General features: G+C 40.5%; 1 protein-coding gene across 7 annotated transcripts in view; it reads right to left on the bottom strand.

Moving 5' to 3' along the window:
* The window catches only part of gulp1a (GULP PTB domain containing engulfment adaptor 1a), a 384626-nt gene that overhangs the window by 358898 nt on the left and 2755 nt on the right, over window positions 1–22973 (bottom strand). The gene's annotated exons all lie outside the window — the stretch shown is intronic.

Genomic DNA, 22973 nt, shown 5'->3' with positions numbered 1-22973 from the left:
AGAGGTTTATAAAATCATGAGGGGCATGGATAGGGTAAATAGGCAAGGTATTTTCCCTGGGGTGGGGGGAGTCCAGAACTAGAAGGTATAGGCTTAGGGTGAAAGGGAAAAGATTTAAAATGGATCAAGGGGCAACATTTTCACACAGAGGGTGGTGGTGAGTGATTGGAATGAGCTGGCAGACAAAGTGGTGGAGGCTGATACAATTACAACATTTAAAAGGCAACTGGATGGGTACTTCAAGGGTTTAGAGGGATGTGGGCCAATGCTGGCAAATGAGACTGGATTAATTTAGGATATCTGGTCGGCATGGACAAGTTGGACCGAAGGGTCTGTTTCCATGCTGTACGTCTCTATGACTCTATGATCACACACATAGGATAAAATAAAGAAATGGAATGGCTAATACTGGAATGTTTGTTTTATGGAAAATGCTTCATATTTCATTTCCATAGATACAAAATAGCAGGTTCATTAATTTTGTGCAATGATGGCCATGCCAAAAAAGGAGCCTAAGGACTGACAAGGCCTTTTGCAATAGTGGGCAGCAACCAAAATATAAAGCTGTGTTAGGCTTTCCAATTCTAACTTTACTGAACTAAACGTGCTCACTAAACTAAGAGTTTATTTTTATATGGAATTACAATAGAAATTATTTCACTGAACAGAACTGTGGTTCAATAGACTAATAAGAAATAACAATTGCTGAACTGAACAGCCATTATAAACTGCTGCTGAACAGATTTCACAAATAAACTTAGGCATAAAAAAGCTGAGTGTGAAATAAGAAAAATGGAAAATACAGAAATTAGTTTTGTGATGTGAAGTAGTAAAATAATCAAGAAGAAAAGTTTGCCGTGTAACAAGACACAAGGAAAGAAGGATTGATCAAGACCAGAAAGTACGTGTGCAGGTACAAATAGCCATTGGCAGGTTAATGACATCAAGGCTGGATTTTCTCCTCTTTGAACATCATCCTAGTTTTCCTCACTCTTAAACTTCATTTAATCCTAGTTGGATCCTCTCTCATCCCACTGAAGTTAGCCTTCTTCCAGTGTAGAAGTGGTACATTGCTAAATGTTATGGCATGATGATTACCTGTACTTTTACCCAAGCTTTACCCCATTACCCAAAAAACATTCAGGTTTCCAAGAAATTTCTCCTGAACAATTTTCAGAATGTCCAACCCTTGCTTACCCTTTATATTCATATTATTCAAATCACTATCTGAGACTCCGATGCAGATTTGCTAGCCTATCCCTCTCACTTTCACTATTTGGAAGTCCAGTGGATACACCCAGAGTCTCGAACACTTTTCTTTTTACTTCTCAATGTCAAACAGATTCTGTCTTTATGAGAAAGTGAGCATTACAGATGCTGGAGATCAGAGTCGAGAGTGTGATTCTGGAAAAGCAGGACAAGCAGCATCCGAGGAGCAGGACAATCAACATTTCCTGATGAAGGGCTTATGCCCGAAACGTCGATTCTCCTGCTCCTTGGCTGCTGCCTGACCTGGTGTGCTTTTCCAGCACCACACTCTCGACTCAGTCTTTACCTCTCCAGGAAAATTTCTTTTTTCAACACTGCAAGTCTTCCTTAAGTAATAGCAGAGTTTTCCTGTGAATTGCAAACATGCATACTCCCAAAGTTGCTATCTGATCTTCTCTATAATAAAGATGAGCAGTGACACAGTCTTATCCCTATTATTAGTACAAAATCTGGAAACTTATGTAGGGCATGTATTTCTAATGGGAGTTCCAATCTCAAGAAGAAACAGTGACTTAGTGTCAGAGAGATGTACAGCACTTATACGGACCCTTCAGCCTAACCCGGCCATGCTAACCAGATATCTTAGATTAATCTAGTCCCATTTGCCAGCATGTGGCCTATTTCCTTCTCAATCCTTCCTATTCATGTATCCATCCAAATGTCTTTTAAATGTTATAAGTCTACCAGCCTCCACCACTTGTTCTGGCAGCTCATTCCATACATGCACCACCCTGTGTGTGAAAATGTTGCCCCTTAGTCCATTTTAAATCTTTCCCCTTTCACCCTAAACCTATACCTTCTAGTTCTGGACTCCCCCACCCCAGGGAAAAGACCATATCCATTTACCCCATCCATGTCCCTAATGATTTTATAAATTTCTATAAGGTCACCCCTCAACCTCCGATGCTCCAGGGAAAACAGCCACAGCCTATTCAGCCTCTCCCTATAGCTCAAATCCTCCTACCCTGGCAAAAACCTTGGAAATCTTTGCTGAACTCTTTCAAGTTTCAATGCACCCTTCTGATAGGAAGGAGACAGATTTGCATACAATATTCCAAAAGTGCCCTAACCAATGTCTTGTACAGCCACACCATGACCTCCCAACTCCTGTACTCCATCCTCTGACCAATAAAGGAAAGCATACCAAATGCCTTCTTCACTATCCTATCTACCTGCGACTTCACTTTCAAGGAGCTATGAACCTGTACTCCAAGGTGTCTTTGTTCAGCAACACTCTCTAGGACCTTACCATTAAGTGTATAAGTCCTGCTAGGATTTGCTTTCCCAAAATGCAGCACCTCACATTTATCCGAATTAAACTCCATCTGCCACTTCTCAGCCTATTGGCCCATCTGATCAAGATCCTGGTGTAATCTGAGGTAACCCTCTTCGCTGTCCACTATACCTCCAATTTTGGTGTCATCTGCAAACTTACTAACTGTTTCTCTCATGCTCACAACCAAATCATTTATGTAAATGACAAAAAGTAGTGGACCCAGCACCGATCCTTGTGGCACTCCATTGGTCAGAGGCCTCCAGTCTGAAACAACCCTCCATCATCACCTTCTGTCTTCTATCTTTGAGCCAGTTCTGTATCCAAATGGCTAGTTCTCCCTGTATTCCATGAGATCTAACTTTGCTCACCAGTCTCCCATGGGGAACCTTGTCGAACGCCTTACTGAAGTCCGTCAACAGATGGTGTTGCGTTATCTACTTTCCACAAAACACTAAAAACATTTCCCAAAGAAATCTGTACCATTTAAAACAAAATAAAGTTATGAGTTTCACAATACTATGTTCAAACATATCCCCAGAATTGTAACTTATCACTTTTTAGCTTGTTCAGGAAGATTGTGGACTCTGATAATTCAACTGATTCCAAGATGCCAGAGGCATCAGCGAGGTGGATGCAGTGACGACTGATGGCACAGAACATGGCAACTTTGACATTGGTTAGTCTGGCGCAGGCAGCAGCGATGCACATGACTTAAAGTGGTATTGTTGACGGGTCCAGTGCAGGTTGGGATGCTGAATCCTGCTCAATTGTGATCTGGACATTCCCTTTTCCTTTTGTTTCTGTTTCTTTAATTAGATTAGATTCTTAGATTAGATTAGATTCCCTAGTGTGAAAACAGCCCCTTCGGCACAACAAGTCCACCATAACCCTCTGAAGAGCAACCCACCTAGACCCATTCCCCTACATTTACCCCTGACTAATCCACCTAACACTACGGGCAACTTAGCATGGCCAATTCAACTAACCTGCACATCTTTGGACTGTGGGAGGAAACCGGAACACCTGGAGGAAACCCATGCAGACATGGAGAGAATGTGCAAACTCCACACAGACTGTTGCCTGAGGTGGGAATCGAACCAAGGTCCCTGGCGCTGTGAGGCAGCAGTGCTATCCACTGAGCCACCATGCCGCCAATTTTGGCTCTTGCTTTTAATTCTCACTATTGTATTATAGGATGGTGCCAGAGAGTGGCAACTCTACACTTTTCACTGTAGTCCTGTACTTTACCACTTGGGTACATTTAACAATAAAATCAAATCTAACATTCATTGGTTTGGTGAAAGATGTTTAAAGTTAACAACCAGAAATCACATCTCTGCATTCTGACTCATGTGTTCTCTGCAGAATTTCCTTGAAATGTCATTTGTACATTAACAGGAACTGAAGGGTAGAAGGTGGGATTATTATTATTCTCTCGGATAATTTACTTCTCCACAAGTCTCAAAAGCTTTTATTTCAAGCAAATGAAGAAAACCACAAACATATTAATAATCGCGCTTTTCGGTTCCAAGTATCTCAAAGATAAACAGAAACAGTGAAGAAAAAACCCCTTATCACTTTGGAAGGGAAATCTATCATTGCTGGTAACATCCTTGTCCATCTCCTCTGTAAGCATGACCAGATGTTATCTTGCTGACATTCTTACTTTTCATTGTTGCTGTAAATTCAATTAAAGTAATCCCCCCCTTAACCAATTCGGAAGGATGTCAATTATTTTATATGAAATTAGATACTACATAAATGAACTTTTCAATTTTTTATGGAGGTATTGTTTAGTTGTTAAAATTTATTCTAATTGTATTGGACACATTCAACAGCACAGCACTAGAGGATACATTTTGTTTCTGTGCTCCTCATATAGATTGAAAGTGCCCTTCAGGAAAATTATCCATCTTGCAGAAATCGCACTCAATGAACTGCTTTGACTCATCACATCTGTGCTAGCTCTTTAAAAGAGCAGTGCTTAGTCTCACCTTGTTGCTTTTCGACTGCAAAGCTGAAGTTCATCATTCTCAAATAACTGTCCAACTCCCTTTTCAAATTATTTATGAAATTAGCTTGCACCATTTATTCAGTGGCAACGTCCCACATACTAACAGCTCTCAGTGAAAAATAAAGTTTTCCTCATCCCTCCTCGAGATCATTTCTCAGTGATGTCAATTCTATGATTTCTTGTCACTGAGCTGCTCATCGCAGGGAATAATTTATCTCCATCTAACAAAACCTCTCATCATCCTCAGCATCTCTATTAGCTAAGTTCTTGCTTCACAGAAGGTTAAGAGATATCCTAACTTTTCCAACCTATCCTTGTAACTGAAGTATTTATAAACAAAAATAATCTCTTTTTTTCTTTAGAAATCAAAGTTTGCTCTTCAAGGATTTGCATAAATGGACGTTAATGTTTTTGCTCATCCAGGAGTTTCAAAATTATACCATTTTTAGTAAACTGTCTTTTCCGCATTAACCCTTGCAAAGTGCATCACTTCACAGCTCACTTCAATTAGTTCAATAGATATTTCATTAACCTAATGGGCACAATTATAGAGTCATAGAGATGTACAGCATGGAAACAGACCCTTTGGTCCAACCCGTCCATGCCGACCAGATATCCTAACCTACTCGAGTCTCTTTTTCAAGCACTTGGCCCATCTCCCTCCAAACCTTCCCATTCATATACCCATTGAGCTGCATTTTAAATGTTGCAATTGTACCAGCCTCCACCACTTCCTCTGACAGTTCAGTCCATTCATGTACCACCCTCTGAGTGAACAAGTTGCCCCTTAGGTCTCTTTCATATCTTTCCCCTCTCACACTAAACCTATGCCCCCTAGTTCTGGACTCCCCCACCCCAAGGAAAATACTTTGTCTATTTATCCTATCCATGCCCATCATGATTTTATAAACCTCGATAAGGTCACCCCTCAGTCTCTGATGCTCCAGGGAAAACAGCCCCAGCCTATTCAGCCTCTCCCTATAGCTCAAATCCTCTAACCCCTGCAACCTCCCTGTAAATCTTTTCTGAATCCTTTCAAGTTTCACAACATCCTTCCAATAGGAAGGAGACCAGAATTGCACACCGTATTCCAACAGTGGCCTAACCCATGTTCAGTCCAGCCGCAACATGAGCTCTCAATGCCTATACTCAAAACACTGACCAATAAAGGAAAGCATACCAAACGCTGCCTTCATTATCTTATCCACCTGCCACTCTACTTTCATGGAGCTACAAACCTGCACTTCAAAGTCTCTTTGTTCAGCAACTCTCCCTCGGATCTGACCATTAAGTGTAGAAGTTTATCTTCATCAATGTCTAATACGTTGCCAAGCTTCCTATCTTATTAGACGCAAGGAACAGCATAAAGGTTAAGTTCAGGCCATTTATAAAAATGGAAGAGGAGTGCACTCAAAACTGATCCTTAAAAAAGCATCTCCCATTTTAAAGCACATCTATGCTTTCCTTCCTCTCACCAAGCTTATTTTGTGACTGTGCCATGCATGTTCTTAATAAAGTCTCCTGTCAAATATCTTCTTAAAGTCCATATAATACAAAATCTACTGCACTACCTTAACCAACTTGGTGTTATCTGATCAACAAATTTAATCCAATTAGTCACCAATTTGTCTTCAACGAATCCATTCTGGCTGTCCTTGATTTACCTATGCCTTCTCAAACAAAAGTTTATTTCGCTCCAGGTAATGGTTTCCATTATCAATGTCAGGCTCACTGGCTTGCAGTTTCCCAATTTATCCCACTCTCCTCTTGTGAATTTAAGTATAAACCCACCAGATCTCCAGCACCAATCTGATATCCAATAAGAATTGTTAGATTGTGTCCAAACTCTGTTATATCTACTTTGGTTTCTTTCTATAATTTAGGAGGAAATCCATCTGGATCAGGTGACATGCATCTTTCTCCACTATGCAGATCCTTGTTAATTCATTAAAAAGACAATATCCTCCTAAATATTTTAACCAACACTGGGGTGGCACAGTTGCTCAGTGGTCAGCACTGCTGCCTCACAGTGCCAGGGATTCCACCCTCGGGTGACTGTGTGGAGTTTGCACATTCTGCTCATGTCTGTGTGGATTTCCTCCGGGTGCTCTGGTTTCTTCTCACAACCAAAGGTTTGCAGGTTAGGTGGACAGGCAATGCCAAATTGCCCACAGTGTCCAGGGATGTGCAGGCTAGGTGGATTAGTCATAGGGAGTGCAGGGTTACAGGGATAAGATGGGGGGTGGGGTGGTCGTTGGATCTGAACGGGATAATTTTCAGAAGGTTGGTGTGGACTCAATGGGTCTCGTGACCTGCTTCCACACTGCAGGTATTCTAACACAATGGATACTGTGCTAAGAGATGCCGTAAGATAAGAACAAGAAGGGAAAATGAAGTTTTACTGCAAGGATGGCTTCAAAATGAGTCAAGAGCTGTTTGAATGCCTTTGTAATGATCTTGCCAAAAATAAGCACCAGAGCTTCCAATCCCTCTCCGTACCCAGAAAAGGCTAAAATATAACTTTTAATTTTTTCAAATCTATCTTCTCATACCTTCTACATTCCAGGGGCCTGCTCCCCATCTCCCATTTAGATACCTCTGTGTTCACAAACATCACAGTAACATTGCAGGTGTTTTCTGGATCCCCACTAAATCCAACACCTCTTTCAGACAATGTTTTCCAATTCAAGCATCCCTGCAAGTGACCATAGATCAAGGACCAAAGGTATCAGATTCTTCCTCTGCAGTAATCACAGGAGACTATAATCTTTTCACCTTAAGTGCTGACAGATTCCGGGAGTCGACTCCATAATATTGCTAGATCTTAAGGCACCAGTTCAGCATTATCAAATATTGAACTGGATCTCTTGCTAATGGTCCCATGGCTGTCCCCAATATTTATGACCGATCCTGGTATTTGGCACAACACTCAATTTTATAAAACCCCAATAAATTATGCAGGAAAATATTTTTGGTCATTCTTCAAAGGTGTTACAAGCAACTAATATCCAAATTAGATGATGTCAAACGGATACTTTGTGGAAATTAACTCAAAATTAATGTCATTGCTTTGGAAAAGAAAAGAGTTACAAAACAAAAATAGCAGTTTAAATAAGCTCTCCTGCACAATAAAATCTGTATAAATGTCCTCTGGCTTCATCAACACACTTCATTATGTAGTGCTGAAGTGAAAGGAAAAGTAAAATTATTATTGCTACCCCTGTGCAGAGTAATGTGAAAACTTAAGTTCAAGAGTAAAAACAAAACAAAATCCTGAAAATATTCAGCAGGACAGACACATTTGTTGCACAGAAATATATTTAATGTTTCTGATTGGCGTCCTTTCATCAGAACTTTTCAGGAGGCATGAGAACTCATGACAGTTCCGATTAAAGGACATCTCAATCTGAAACATTAACTCAGTTTCTCTCTCTACCCATGTCTCTGACCTGTTGAGTGCTTCCAGGTTTTTGCCCTATTTCCCATTTGGCTTTTTCATTAATGTTCAAGAAACTTTTAGTTTCGGCTACAATATTAATTCTTTACCAATTCCAAGTGATGATGAAATGTAATTATGCAATTTGAAAAAATCTCTTTGCAAACAATGCGCAATTTAATTCATGTGCTGAATGCCTATTTCTTAATTGGTCACAAAAATTCAAAAGAACAACTTCAATAATTCAGTGTGCTGTCAAATCAAAAGAGTGTTTGAAAGAAAACAATCCAGTGGAATGTACATAAAATATGTTCATAAAATGAAAATAAAACTGAATGCTGGATGTAGGCATGAGCTGGAAGGTTCATTTTCAGACGTTTTCCTCCTCTTTCGTGAATTTCATGCCAGTAAAGGTATTATTGATGGTCTTGAAGATTTCCTCTAATTTGTTTTGTTTAGTGATGACAAAGATTTCATCCATGTAGCGGACCCAAAGTTTGGGTTGGTTGGTTGGTAGAGCTGTTTGTTCTAGTGGGAAACAACAATAAACTGCCATTCCTCGATGTCACAGTAGAGGAACAGCCAATGGGGAACTACAGGAAAACAACATATATGGACCAAATATTGAACTACAGAAACAATCATCCCATCATCCACAGATAAAGCTGCATCAGAACATTATTTCAATGATCACCACATACTGCAGCACAGAGGACCTACGCAGAGCAGAGGAAAATCATCTATACCGTGTATTCAAAACGAATGGGTACCCGATGAACACAGTCCACCGATTTCTCAGCAACAAACCCAAAAAGCAGACAAAACATGTCCAGAAAGCCTAGCCACTCTCCCCTACATCAAAGACATTTCAGAAATGACTACTAGACTACTCAGACCCCTTGGCAACATGGTAGCACACAAACCCACCAACACACTAAAACAGCAGCTATTGAACTTGGAAGACCCTATACAGACAATAAGCAAAACTAATGTCATTTAATAAATACCATGCAAGAACTGTAACAAACACTATATTGGATGGTCAAACAGGCAGAAAACTAGTCATCAGGACACATGAACATCAACTAGCCACAAAACGACATGACCCTCTCTCACTAATATCCTTACATACATATAAGGAAGGACACCACTTCGACTGGTACAACACATCTATCCTAGGACAAACCAAACAGAGACATGCATGAAAATTTCTCAAAGCATGACATTCTAACCGGAACTCTATCAACAAATACATTGACTTGGAATCCATTTACCACCCCTGGAGAAAATGAGCAGGAAAGGACATCATCATAGGAAATGATGTCACCACAGAAAATGACATCACCAACCCAAGGAAACCCAAACATATAAATAGAAAGCAGGAAATGCTAGCAGTGCTTCGTCTGGAAGCTCACTGAAGATGTTACCTAATATAGTGACGAAATGTCTGGAAATGAACCTTCCAGCTCAGCAAGCAAACCTGCATCCAGAACCTCAACCTGAGCTTAAAATAGTTTCAAAACTCGCCAAAACTGAACTCTGCAGTGAAGAAGAAACCTAAAGCTCCACATAATTATCCAGCTGACAAGTACTAGGCTTCTAAAATTGCATTGGCAGATGAAACAGTCATGCCTACCAGAAACATAACAGTTCCAATACATCATTTTAGTTGCTAGGTGTTGCACCAAGCCAATCTATATTAATATCACATCTGCTAGAAAACCATGGAGTTCAAATTGTCATGAACAGGTAAATTATTTTCCCATTACTTGGATGAGCATTAATAATTTACACACAATGCCACGGGCAAAATCCATTGATACTAGTCCAAAATCAAGTAACAATTAATGAGAATCATTCATCCTCATGAACAAAATAAATCCACGCAATTAAATTTATGTACGCACTCTATGGTTGCTAAAGCACATAAAGGAAAAAAATAATTATTTTTTGAAACACAAGCAACAAAAATTTTGTGATTAAAAATAATTGCAAAACTAGAAATACAAATCTGCCCCTTGTATTAACAGACATATTTCCTCCATTGGCTCAAAGGTGATATAAACAAATTGATTCACAATATCTCATCAATCCAGACATGGCACACTGAACACTGTAATTTCAACAGTGTTGCTATATCTTGCAAAAAATGGTCCGAGCTATCTGATATAGTTGAATTGTCTGCCCTACAAAAAAAACTATGTTTTCTCACTGTTATCTTGAAATAAGAATTAGGAGGTATAGGCCATTCAGTCCTGTAAAGCAATTTGATAAGATCATTCCTGATTGATTTGTGACTACCCCAATACCTATTGACTCCCTTGTCAAGGAAGAACCCATCTAACCCATCCTTAAAAATAGTTAATCCTGTCTCCACTATTTTCTTCCAAAGTTTAAGTTGTTTTAGTTTTCATTTTTGGTCAAGGAATTCAAATTAGAATAAGAGAAGACATACATTGTCACATGATCCCTCCACCAAAAGTGAACTGCCAGAGGTAAACCTATCCTTTTGAGATAGTTTGATACCATTTGAAAATTGGGTGGTTTCGGATAGCTACAAGTTAAGCCCTTATACGTTTAACTCAAAAAAAATGCTTTTCTACTACATTCAATAAGGTAATATAAAACCCAGATGCTTATTGGGAACCAATTAAGTCAACAAGTCCCATGCACCAGACTGTGCTGAGCCAGGGAAAAACATGTCAACAGTCTACATAGTTCAAAACGTAAATGAATGTTCATCTAAAAAATGCTTCATTTAAATGTTTATTTTATATAACATAATTCTGAATATTTTAAACAGAAAAGAAAAACAACAGTTCGTTAATGTCATTATTTAATTTGATTTATAATCTATTAAGCACTTTTTTTGTATAAGCATGCTTCGGAGGACCTCTTGTTACAGTGTCCTGAATATGTGACAAAACCGCAGGAACAAAAGAACTATGAATCTATGCCATTTTTACTTCTATATTCTGACAGCTGTTTGCAAAAGAACTGCCATTCAAGAATTCAAAACAAAAACACAAAAGGTTGGACTGTACTTGAATATCACCTCAACTGGCAGCAATACCCTGCAACACTTGAACTGAGAGAGATAATTTCTGACAAGTGGAACCCAGATAGCCATATACATATTTTTGATAGTGCTGCTAATGAGCCGAGCAAGGCCTCCTCACACCAGCAAGATAGTTTATTAATAAACATAAATTAGGTATTTCATGAATCTGGGTTTGATGAGGGACTGTTAATGAACAAAGACCCCAGTTCTCTCTTTTCCTTCCCTCCAATTTCAAGGTCAAAACAGAAATCATTCATATTAGAAAATGTTCAAATTCTGATACTTAGTACACCTACAAACTCCTTTCGAAAAAAAATCATAAAATGAGATTACATTCAAGGATGTGGATAATAATTCTGCTCAGCTGTCTGTATCAGAATAGTGAGAGTTGTGAGCAGCATTGAGATAAGTCCATGTCAGTAGTTCAACTCAAGTATCTTCTCCCAAGTGGAATGAAGCTTAGTAACAAGGACGTATTTCTTAAAAAGCAAACACTATGATATAGTTTCCCAATTTAATAGAACAGAACTTTCTGACAGTGGTGTACCGAAGCAAAAAAGGTTTGGTAACTTTTCAAGTGAACCTGTAACGTTCGGTCACACAGATAAAAACAGATTTTGTAGGGTAACGCCAGAAGCATCCAGAATAAGGTGGGTGAACTTGCAGCATGGGTTGGTACCTGGGACTTCGATGTTGTGACCATTTCGGAGACATGGATAGAGCAGGGACAGGAATGGTTGTTGCAGGTTCCAGGATTTAGATGTTCCAGTAAGAACAGAGAAGATGGTAAAAGAAGGGGAGGTGTGGCACTGTTGGTTAAGGACAGTATTACAGTTGCGGAAAGGATGTTTGCGGACTCATCAACTGAGGTAGTATGAGCTGAAATTAGAAACAGGAAAGGAGAGGTCACCCTGTTGGGAGTTTTCTATAGACTTCCGAATAGTTCCAGAGATGTAAAGGAAAGGATAGCAAAGATGATTCTCGATAGGAGTGAGAGAGACAGGGTAGTTGTCATGGGGGACTTCAATTTTCCAAATATTGACTGGGAACACTATAGTATGAGTACTATAGATGGGTCAGTTTTTGTCCAGTGTGTGCAGGAGGACTTCCTGATACAGTATGTAGACAGGCCAGCAAGGGGCGAAGCCACATTAGATTTTGTACTGGGTAATGAGCCCGGCCAGATGTTAGACTTGGAAGTAGGTGAGCACTTTGGTGATAGCGATCACAATTCTGTTATGTTTACTTTAGTGATAGAAAGGGATAAGTGTATACCACTGGGCAAGAGGTACAGCTGGGGGAAAGGCAATTACGATGCAATTAGGCAAGATTTAGGAAGCATAGGATGGGGAAGGAAACTGCAAGGGATAGGCACATTAGAAACGTGGAGCTTATTCAAGGAAAAGCTCCTGTGTGTCCTAGATAAGTATGTCAGGCAGGAGGAAGCTGTAGAGTGTGGGAGCCGTGGTTTACAAAGGAAGTGGAATCTCTGGTCAAGAGGAAGAAGGAGGCTTATGTTAGGATGAGATGTGAAGGCTCAGTTAGGGCACTTGAGGGTTACAAGGTAGCCAGGGAAGACCTAAAGAGAGAGCTCAGAAGAGCCAGGAGGAGACATGAGAAGTTGTTGGCGGATAGGATCAAGGTAAACCCTAAGGCTTTCTAAAGGTATTTAAGGAATAAAAGAATGACGAGAGTAAGATTATCGCCAATCAAGGATAGTAGTGGGAAGTTGTATGTGGAGTCAGAGGAGATAGGGGAAACACTAAATAAATATTTTTCAACAGTATTCACTCTGGAAAACAATGATGTTGTCGAGGAGATTACTGAGATACAGCCTACGAGACTAGGTGTGATTGAGTTTCACAAGGAAAAGATATTAGAAATCCTGCAGAGTGTGAAAATAGATAAGTCCCCTGGGCCAGATGGGATTTATCCTAGGATCCTCTGGGAAGCCAGGAAGGAGATTGGTGAGCCTTTGGCATTGATCTTTAAATAATCATGGTCAACAGGAATAGTGCCAGAAGACTGGAGGATAGCAAATGTGGTTCCCCGTTCAAGGGGAGTAGAGACAACCCTGGTAATTATAGACCAGTGAGCCTTACTTCAGTTGTTGGTATAGTGTTGGAAAAGGTTATAAGAGATAGGATTTATAACCATCTAGCAAAGAATAATTTGATTAGGGATAGTCAGCACGGTTTTGTGAAGGGTAGATCATGCCTCACAAACCTGATTGAGTTCTTTGAGAAGGTGACCAAACAGGTAGAGGAGAGTAAACCGGTTAACGTGGTGTATATGGATTTCAGCAAGGCATTCGATAAGGTTCCCCACAGTAGGCTATTGTACAAAATGCGGAGGATTGGGATTGTGGGAGATATAGCAGTTTGGATCAGTAATTGGCTTGCTGAAAGAAGACAAGAGGGTGGTGGTTGATGGGAAATGTTCATCCTGGAGGCCAGTTACCAGTGGTGTACCGCAAGGGTCGGTGTTGGGTCCACTGCTGTTCATCATTTTTATAAACGACCTGGATGAGGGCGTAGAAGGGTGGGTTAGTAAATTTGCAGATGACACTAAGGTCGGTGGAGTTGTGGATAGTGACGAAGGATGTTGTAGGTTACAGAGAGATATAGATAAGCTGCAGAGTTGGGCTGAGAGGTGGAAAATGGAGTTTAATGCGGACAAGTGTGAGGAGGTTCACTTTGGTCGTAGTAACCAGAATGCAAAGTACTGGGCTAATGGTAGATGAGCAGAGAGATCTCGGTGTCCATGTACACAGATCCTTGAAAGTTGCCACCCAGATTAACAGGGTTGTTAAGAAGGCATACAGTGTTTTAGCTTTTATTAATAGAGAGATTGCATTCCGGAACCATGAGGTTATGCTATAGCTGTACAAAACTCTAGTGCGGCCGCACTTGGAATATTGTGTACAGTTCAAAGAACTCAATCAGGTTTGTGAGGCATGACCTACCCTTCACAAAACCGGGCTGACTATCCCTCATCAAATTATTCTTTTCTAAGAAGGATGTGGAAGCTTTGGAAAGGATGCAGAGGAGATTTACTAGGATGTTGCCTGATATGGAGGGAAGGCCTTTATGAGGAAAGGCTGAGGGACTTGAAGCTGTTTTTGTTAGAAGGAAGAAGGTTTAGAGGTGACTTAATAGAGACATAAAAGATAATCAGAGGGTTAGATAGGGTGGGCAGGGAGAGCCTTTTTCCAAGTATGGTGACGGCGAGCACGAGGGGGCATAGCTTTAAATTGAGGGGTGGTAGATATAGGACAGATGTCAGAGGTAGTTTCTTTACTCAGAGTAGTAAGGGAATGGAATGCTTTGCCTACAAAGGTAGTAGATTCGCTAACTTTATGTACATTTAAGTCGTCATTGGACAAGCATATGGACGTACATGGAATAGTGTAGGTTAGATGGGCTTCAGATTGGTATGACAGATCAGCGCAACATCAAGGGCCGAAGGGCCTGTACTGCGCTGTAATGTTCTATGTTCCATGTTAATGGGCTGAAACATACTTGCCAGTTTCCAACCACTCATAGGGCTAGTTTATTGGCCTGGAATTTCCTCCATAAAAACAACACAAAATATTGGACCTGTAAATGTGCTTCATTTCTATGTCCACTCTGTCTCAGTGAAATGTTTACATTCAAATTTACTGTGAGTCACATTAGAATATGTTTAAACACAAAAATGACCATATGACAGTACAAACAACTAAGTCCCAAGGAAAGCACTAAAGTTACACCTTTAATATCTGAAAAATACAAAGATGAAAGTCTCAACTACCATTTAGGAACTCGGAGGATCAAGGGTGGTCCATTCGTAAACGTGGTTTCAGATCTATTTCCAGGCTTCACCCCATAACGTTGACTCGTCTTCCATTAAGAACCTCCATCTTTTATTTATCACTCCACACAGTTAAAGGAGCTTTATCATCTTTAAATTCGGGATTATGCAAAAGGGCATAAAAATGCATCAAAAGAGAAAAAAAACACACAAGAATAAGTGAGGATGAATGCTTTAAAAAGCTGGCGAAAATTTGTTTTGTGCTGAGCCTGAAAATCTGGCCACAATTGTAGTAGCATCTTTGAACAAGCACTATCCTAAGAAGCTGATCTTAAAGGCTGAGTGAGCTATAGAGTTTTCTTTAATTCAGTCATGGGATGTTAGGCTAGCATTAACATTTTCAATTGCCCTGGAGAAGCTGGTTGACAGCAGAATTCCTGAACCACTACAATCAGTGTGTTGCACACTGTTCAAATAGTGCATGTTAAGAATGGGGTTCTAAGATTTTGACCCAACAGCAGTGAAGGAATGGAGTGCTGGGTCCACTACTTTTCATCATTTATATAAATGATTTGGATATGAGCATAAGAGGTATAGTTAGTAAGTTCGCAGATGACACTAAAATTGGAGGTGTAGTGGACAGTGGAGAAAGTTACCTCAGATTACAATGGGATCTTGATCAGATGGGCCAATGGGATGAGAAGTGGCATTTGGTGTTTAATTTCAATAAACGTGAGGTGCTGTGTTTTGGGAAAGCAAATCTTAGTAGGACTTATACACTTAATGGTAAGGTCCTCGGGAGTGTTGCTGAACAAAGAGACCTTGGAGTGCAGCTTCATACCTACTTGAAAGTACAGTTGCAGGTAGATAAGGTAGTGAAGATGATGTTTGGTATGCTTTCTTTTATTGGTCAGAGTATTGAATACAAGGATTAGGAGGTCATGTTGCAGCTGTACAGGACATTGGTTAGGCCTGTATTGAAATATTGCGTGCAATTCTGGTCTCCATCCTATCGGAAAGATGTTGTAAAACATGAAAGGGTTCAAGGATGTTGCCAGGGTTGGAGGATTTGAGCTACAGGGAGAGGGTGAATAGGCTGGGGCTGTTTTCCCTGGAGCATCGGAGGCTGAGGGGTGACCTTGTAGAGGTTTATAAAATCATGAGGGGCATTATTAGGATAAATAGACAAAGTCTCTTCCCTGGAGTGGGGGAGTGCAGAACCAGAGGGCATAGGTTTAGGGTGAGAGGGGAAAGATATAAAAGAAACCTAAGGGGCAACGTTTTCATGCAGAAGGTGGTACATGTATGGAATGAACTGCCAGGAAGTGGTGGAGGCTAATGCATCTGGATGCATATATGAATAGGAAAGGTTTGTAGGGATATGGGCCGGGTGCTGGCAGGTGGAACGAGTTTAGCTTGGGATATCTGGTCGGCATGGACAGGTTGGACCGATGGGTCTACTTCCGTGCTGTACATCTCTATGATTCTAATATATTTCCATGTCACAATGGCCTAAAGGGAAGGGTGGTGATGTTGTCATGTTTCTGCTTCCCTTAGGCTTGCGATTAGATGGTGTGTTCACAAGAGCCTTGATGAGTTGTTGCGGCACATCTTGTAGATGGTACTCTCTGCTGCCATTGTGTTTCATAGTAGAAGGAATGAATATTGAAGCTCTTAAATGGAGTGCTGATTAATCAGTTACATCGTACTGGATGGTGTTGGAGCTGCACTCAATCAGACAAGTCGAGAGTATTTTACAATCCTGACTTGCTCCTGGTGATGGATAGGCCTTGAGAGAGTTACTTGCCACAGAATTCACAATATCTACCTGCTCTTATGCCACAGATGTACTTTAATTTTGAGTAGAAAGAAAGAAAGATCGACAGCCGACCTGATAGGATCGAGGACTGCTTGGCATAGTATAGCGACATGTGCAACTCTGAACCAAGATACCACAATCTTTTAGGTTTCAGAATTTGTTTTGCTTGTCAAGGCAAGTAGGGAGGAAATTCAATGCTATTCCATCTACATCAACACAGCTTTGCATACTCCAAATCAAAATTTGCCATTCATTACTTTGGAGAGCAAGACCATGAAAAGTAAATACTGTTCAATATATTATCAGAAAATTGTACGTCATGAAACAACAGAAAGTGGAAATCAACCAAACCAAACAGTTAACGCTGCCAAGTTTATGTTTGAATTTCCATTGCACAGCAAAGGCCAAAAGAAAAAGAACAAGGTTAAAGTAGATTAAAAGATCTCATCATTAAATGGATGTAAGAAAAAGTAACTAGCACACTGCTGAAAACAAAAAAAGAACAACTTGAGCAATTAGGAAACGTGGGCGAAGGGATAACTTATGATACGTTTGCTGGTGTCCCGATGACCTGTGAGACAGCTGAACCAATACACCCTGGGGAAGAGTGAGCTTCCTCCAGGAACCTATTACAGTGTATGTTCACAGCTCACTGTTAATCTGATGATAAGAGCAAGAGGACCAAATTTGAGTGAGCCTCTGCAGTAGTGAGTAGAGTGGGTTCTTTCTTGATTATATGCTTTATTGAGCTATGTCTCTTGATTAAACTTAAAATATAAGCCATACATATTAGATTAGAATCCCTACAGTGTGGAAACAGGCCCTTCAACCCAACAATTCCACAACGACCTTCCGAAGAGTAGCTCCCCCAGACCCATTTCCCTCTGACTAATGCACCTAACACTATGGGCAATTTAGTATGGCCAATTCACTTGACCTGCACATCTTTGGACTGTGGGAGGAAACCAGAGCACCCGGAGGAAACCCACACAGAAACAGGGAGAACGTGCAAAGTTCACACAGACAGACAGTCACCCAAAGCTGGAATTAAACCTGGGACCTTGGTGCTGTGAGGCAACAGTGTTAACCACTGAGCCACCTTGCCACCCCATGGTATTAATTTAACCTGGAGCAGTGTTTTGTAGAGGAATAAGACAGTGCTATTTTCTGGGTCTGTAGATTGAAAGAAGCAAAAATGGCCCTTAGTAGAGTGCTATTTAGGAGCTTAGGGAGAGTTTACGGGTTACTGAGGATTAATATCTGCATTAAATTCCGTTGGTTGTGAATTCTATCAGATGAAGTGGATCAGTTGGAGAGGCAGTTAGAGGCAATGAGGAATTTACAAGAGCAAGAGGATGTGATGGATGGCAGTTGTAGGAAGGAGGGAAAGTCTCAGATACAGTCCTATAGATGGGTTAACTCCAGGAAAGGTAAGAGAGGTAGGCAGGAGTCTTCAATGGTTATCCCCATTTCAAACAAGTATGCAGTTTTGGAAAATGTAGGGGGTGATGGATTCTCAGGGGAATGCAGCATGAACAGCCAAGTCTCTGGTATTGAGACTGCCTCTGATGTAATGAGAGATACGTCAGGTTCCAAGCAATCGATTATCTTAGGTGACTCTTTAGTCTGAGGTACAGACAGACGTTTCTGCGGCCAGTAGCGTAAAATCAGAATAGTGCATTGCTTCCCTGGTGCCAGGATCAAGGATGTCTCACAGAGTGTGCAGGATGTTCTTAAGGAGGAGAATGGCCAGCAGGAGGTCATTGGTTCGAATGTGGACAACGCCATAGGAAGGGAAAAGATTGAGATTCTGAAGGGAGATTAGAGAGTTAGGCAGGAATTTAAAAAGAAGGTCCTCGGGAGTAGTAATATCTGGATTACACCCGTTGCTACGAGCTAGTGAGAGCAGGAATAGGAGGATAGAGCAGATGAATGCATGGCTGAGGAGGATGAATGTATGGGAGGAGGATTCATATTTTTGGATCATTGGAATCTCTTTTGGGGTAGAAGTGACCTGTACAAGAAGCACGGATTGCACCTAAATTGGATGGGGACTAATTTACTGGCAGGGAGATTTGCTAGAGCTGCTTGAGAGGATTTAAACTAATAAAGGTGGGCTGGGACCCAGGGTGATAGTGAGGAAAGATTTCAATCTGAGACGGGTACAGTTGAAAGGAAAGGAGAGTCAAACAAACAGTCAAGACAAGCAGGGACAAGGTAGGACCGAAAAATTTAACTGCATTTATTTCAATGCAAGAGGCCTAACAGGGAAGGCAGATGAACTTAGGGCATGGTTAGGAACATGGGACTGGGATATCATAGCAATTACAGAAATATGGCTCAGGGAAGGTTAGAAAGGGAGGCATGAGAGGAAGGGGAGTGGTATTTTTGACAAGGGATAGCATTACAGCTGTACTGAGGGAGGATATTCCCAGAAATACATCCAGAGACGTTATTTGGTGGAACTGAGAAATAGAAAAGGGATGAGCACCTTATTGGGATTGTATTATAGACCCCCCAATAGTCAGAGGGAAATTGAGAAACAAATTTGTAAGGAGATCTCAGTTATCTGTAAGAATAATAGGGTGGTTATAGCAGGTGATTTTAACTTTCCGAACATAGACTGGGACTGCCATAGTGTTAAGGGTTTAGATGGAGAGGAATTTGTTAAGTGAGTATAAGAAAATGTTCTGATTCGGAATGTGGATGTACCTACTGGAGAAGATGCAAACCTTGACCCACTGGGAAATAAGGCAGGGCAGGTGACTGAGGTGTCACTGGGGGAGCACTTTGCGGCCAGCAACCATAATTCTATTAGTTTTAAAATAGTGATGGAAAAGGATAGACCAGATCTAAAAGTTGAAGTTCTAAATTGGAGAAAGAGTATAAAGGCAGTAGGAGTATACTTAAGAGAGAAATCAGGAGGGAAAATAGAGGACATGAGAAAGCTTTGGTAAACAGAGTGAAGGAGAATCCAAAGGGTTTTTACAAAATCATTAAGGACAAAAGAGTAACTAGGGATAGAATAGGGCCCCTCAAATATCAGCAAGGCGGCCTTTGTGCGGAGCTACAGGAAATGAGGCAGATACTAAATGAGTATTTTGCATCAGTATTTACTGTGGAAAAGGACATGGAAGACATATAATGTAGGAAATAGATGATGACATCTTGGAAAATGTCCATATTACAAAGGAGGGAGTGCTGGATGTCTTGAAATGCATAAAAGTGGATAAATCCCCAGGACATGATCAGTGCACCCTAGAACTCTATGGGAAGCTAGGGATGTGATTGCTGGGCCTCTTGCTGAGATATTTGTATCACCAATAGTCACAGGTGAGGTGCCAGAAGACTGGAGGTTGGCTAACATGGTGCCACTGTTTAAGAAGGGTGGTAACGACAAGCCAGGGAACTATAGACCAGTGACCCTGACGTCAATTGGGCAAGGTGTTGGAGGGAATCCTGAGGGACAGGATGTACATGTATTTGGAAAGGCAAGGACTGATTAGGGATAGTCAACATGGCTTTGTGCGTGGGAAATCATGTCTCACAAACTTGATTGAGTTTTTTGAAGTAGTAACAAAGAAGATTGATGAGGGCAGAGTGGTAGATGTGGTTTATATGGACTTCAGTCAGGCATTCGACAAGGTTCCCCATGGAAGACTGGCTAGCAAGGTTAGATTTCATGGAATACAGGGAGAAGTAGCCATTTGGGTACAGAACTGGCTCAAAGGTAGAAGACAGAGGGTAATGGTGGAGGATTGTTTTTCAGACTGGAGGCCTATGATCAGTGGTGTGCCACAAGGATAGGTGCAGGGTCCACTGTTTTTCATAATTTGTGTAAATGATTTGGTTGTGAGCATAGGAGGTACAGTTAGTAAGTTTGTAGATGACACCAAAATTGGAGATATAGTGCACAACGAAGAAGGTTACCTCAGATTACAATAGGATCTTGATCAGATGGGACAATATGCTGAGAAGGGGTAGGTGGAGTTTAATTTAGATAAAATGTGAGGTGCTGCATTCTGGAATAGCAAATCAGAGCAGGACTTATACATTTAATGGTAAGATCCTATGGAGTGTTGCTGAATAATTCCTTGAAAGTGGAGTCGCAGGTAGACAGCATTGTGAAGAAGGCATTTGGTATGCTTTCCTTTATTGGTCAGTGTTGACTATCTGAATTAGGATGTCATGTTGTGGCTGTGCAGGACATTAGTTCGGTCATTTTTGGAATATTGTGTGCAATTCTGCCCTTCTTCCTATTGGAAGGATGTTGTGAAACTTGAAAGGGTTGAGAAAAGATTTACAAGGATGTTGCCAGGTTTTGAGGACTTGAGCTATACGGAGAGGCTGAACAGGCTGGGGCTGTTTTCCCTGGGGCATTGAAGGCTGAGGGGTGACCTTATAGAGGTTTATAAAATCATGAGTGGCATGGATAGGGTAAACAGACAAGGTCTTTTCCCTGAGGTGGGGCAGTCTCGCAGTCTCGAATTAGAGGGCATAGGTTCAGGGTGAGAGGGGAAAGATATAAAAGGGACTACTTTTTCTGGCAGAGGGTGGTGCGTGTTGCACTGCCAGAGGAAGTGGCAGAGGCTCATACAATTGCAACATTTAAAAGGCATCAAGATAGGTATATAAATAGGAAGGATTTAGAGGAGTATCAGCCAAGTGCTGGCAAATGGGAAGAGATTAGGTTAGGATCTCTGGTCAGCATGTACGAGTTGGACCGAAGGCTCTGTTCCCATGCTGTATGTCTCTATGACTCTATTTGGTTCAACATGAAAAAAAAAGTTCCAAACACTACATTTGAAAGATATGATCTTGGACATTTATTTTTCATGTTAATTAAAGGCACTAAAGATGAAGCAATTTATATACAGGAGATGAAAGGTGATCCCAAGATATTCACAGATATTCAGGAACTGGATAAATAATGACTGCTCAGAATATCAAATACAACTGTTACATCTTGAAGGAGCACAATAAAAAAGGCAGATTGCCCAAATTGTCACTAGTAAAACAGCCAAGTAAAATTGAACTGGAATATTAATACATACAAACTCATAAGAGTTTTTAAAAGTTAAGACTGTCCACAGAGCAAATAGTGAAATAATGTTTTGGCATTTTAATGCCAGTGACAGTTTTAAATTGATGAGCCGTTAAGAAAGAGGCAAGGATAATTTTTTTCATGCAAACGTTTGCTGAAGCATTGAATGTCCAACTGGGAACAATTAATCCAAAGACCATTGCTGTTTTATGAGAAAAATAGTTAAACGTTTGCAGTATAGGAAGACACAGAATAATGGGAAAGAACTTTGATAGTTGGATTAATTATGGATGAACAGAGTTGGCAGGGACAAAATATACAGTGCAGCATTTTGGACTATTGTAAATGTGTATGGTTCTATTATAAAAATCCAATGAAACAATAGTAAGTCATCTGAAAATGTCGCAGTACTTATCATAAACTGTTAAGCCAACTATATCAGATGTTGAAAACAGATCAGTGAAAGAATTTCAGTCAAGAAACAATCAAAATTGAGTAAAAAGCATATTCTTATGGTGGCGGCGTGAAGAAAACTAGAACATAAGTTGTGGTGGTAGCTTTAGGTTTTGCAACGAACATTTTCCTGCATAACTTCCCTGGTCTCGCTCATCAATTGACCTCACGTTGCTTACAAACTGGAGTGCCCAAGATCTCATGAAGCATAATGAAAGAAATTATAAAACAATAATATGAAAGCAAACTACTGTCGATGCTGCAGATCTGAAATGGATGCAATGCAGAAAGCACAAGAGAAACACAACTGTAGCTCTTGCAGCATCTGTGAACAGAGATACAGATCATACCCATTCCTTGTTTTCATTATTTGCTCTATTGATACCCACTATAAGTACAGAAGTTCTCATAAATATATTACACATGTTAATCTACCAGTTCTTTGTCACTTACTATCTTACAATGTGATATTGTGAGCAAATAAATGCTACAATGTTGTTATTCTTACAGAAGGCAGACTTGAAACACACTCTTATAAATCCATGAATGAACAGATTTCAAATTCACAGTATAAACTCAAAATCAGGGCAAACAGATTTATGACAAACATAAATGCAACTTCACTGATTGTCCACTGAATATCAAAGTTCAGCTGTTCCAATGTTTTGTTCTACTATTTGCTCTGAGACGGTTATTCAAGGTTTGTAATATGTAAAAGCTGAGCCACCCAAGTCCCAAATTCCAAATCTCACCCTATTGAGGTATTTCCAAAGTCTTACCTGGAGAACTGTGCACAATTTGTTTCTTGT

The sequence above is a fragment of the Chiloscyllium plagiosum genome, unplaced genomic scaffold, assembly GCF_037043375.1.
Source record: "Chiloscyllium plagiosum isolate Xiang-an unplaced genomic scaffold, Cpla_swu_hap1 HiC_scaffold_7, whole genome shotgun sequence".
Classification (NCBI taxonomy): Eukaryota; Metazoa; Chordata; class Chondrichthyes; order Orectolobiformes; family Hemiscylliidae; genus Chiloscyllium; species Chiloscyllium plagiosum.
This window is presented reverse-complemented; position numbering and strand designations above follow the sequence as displayed.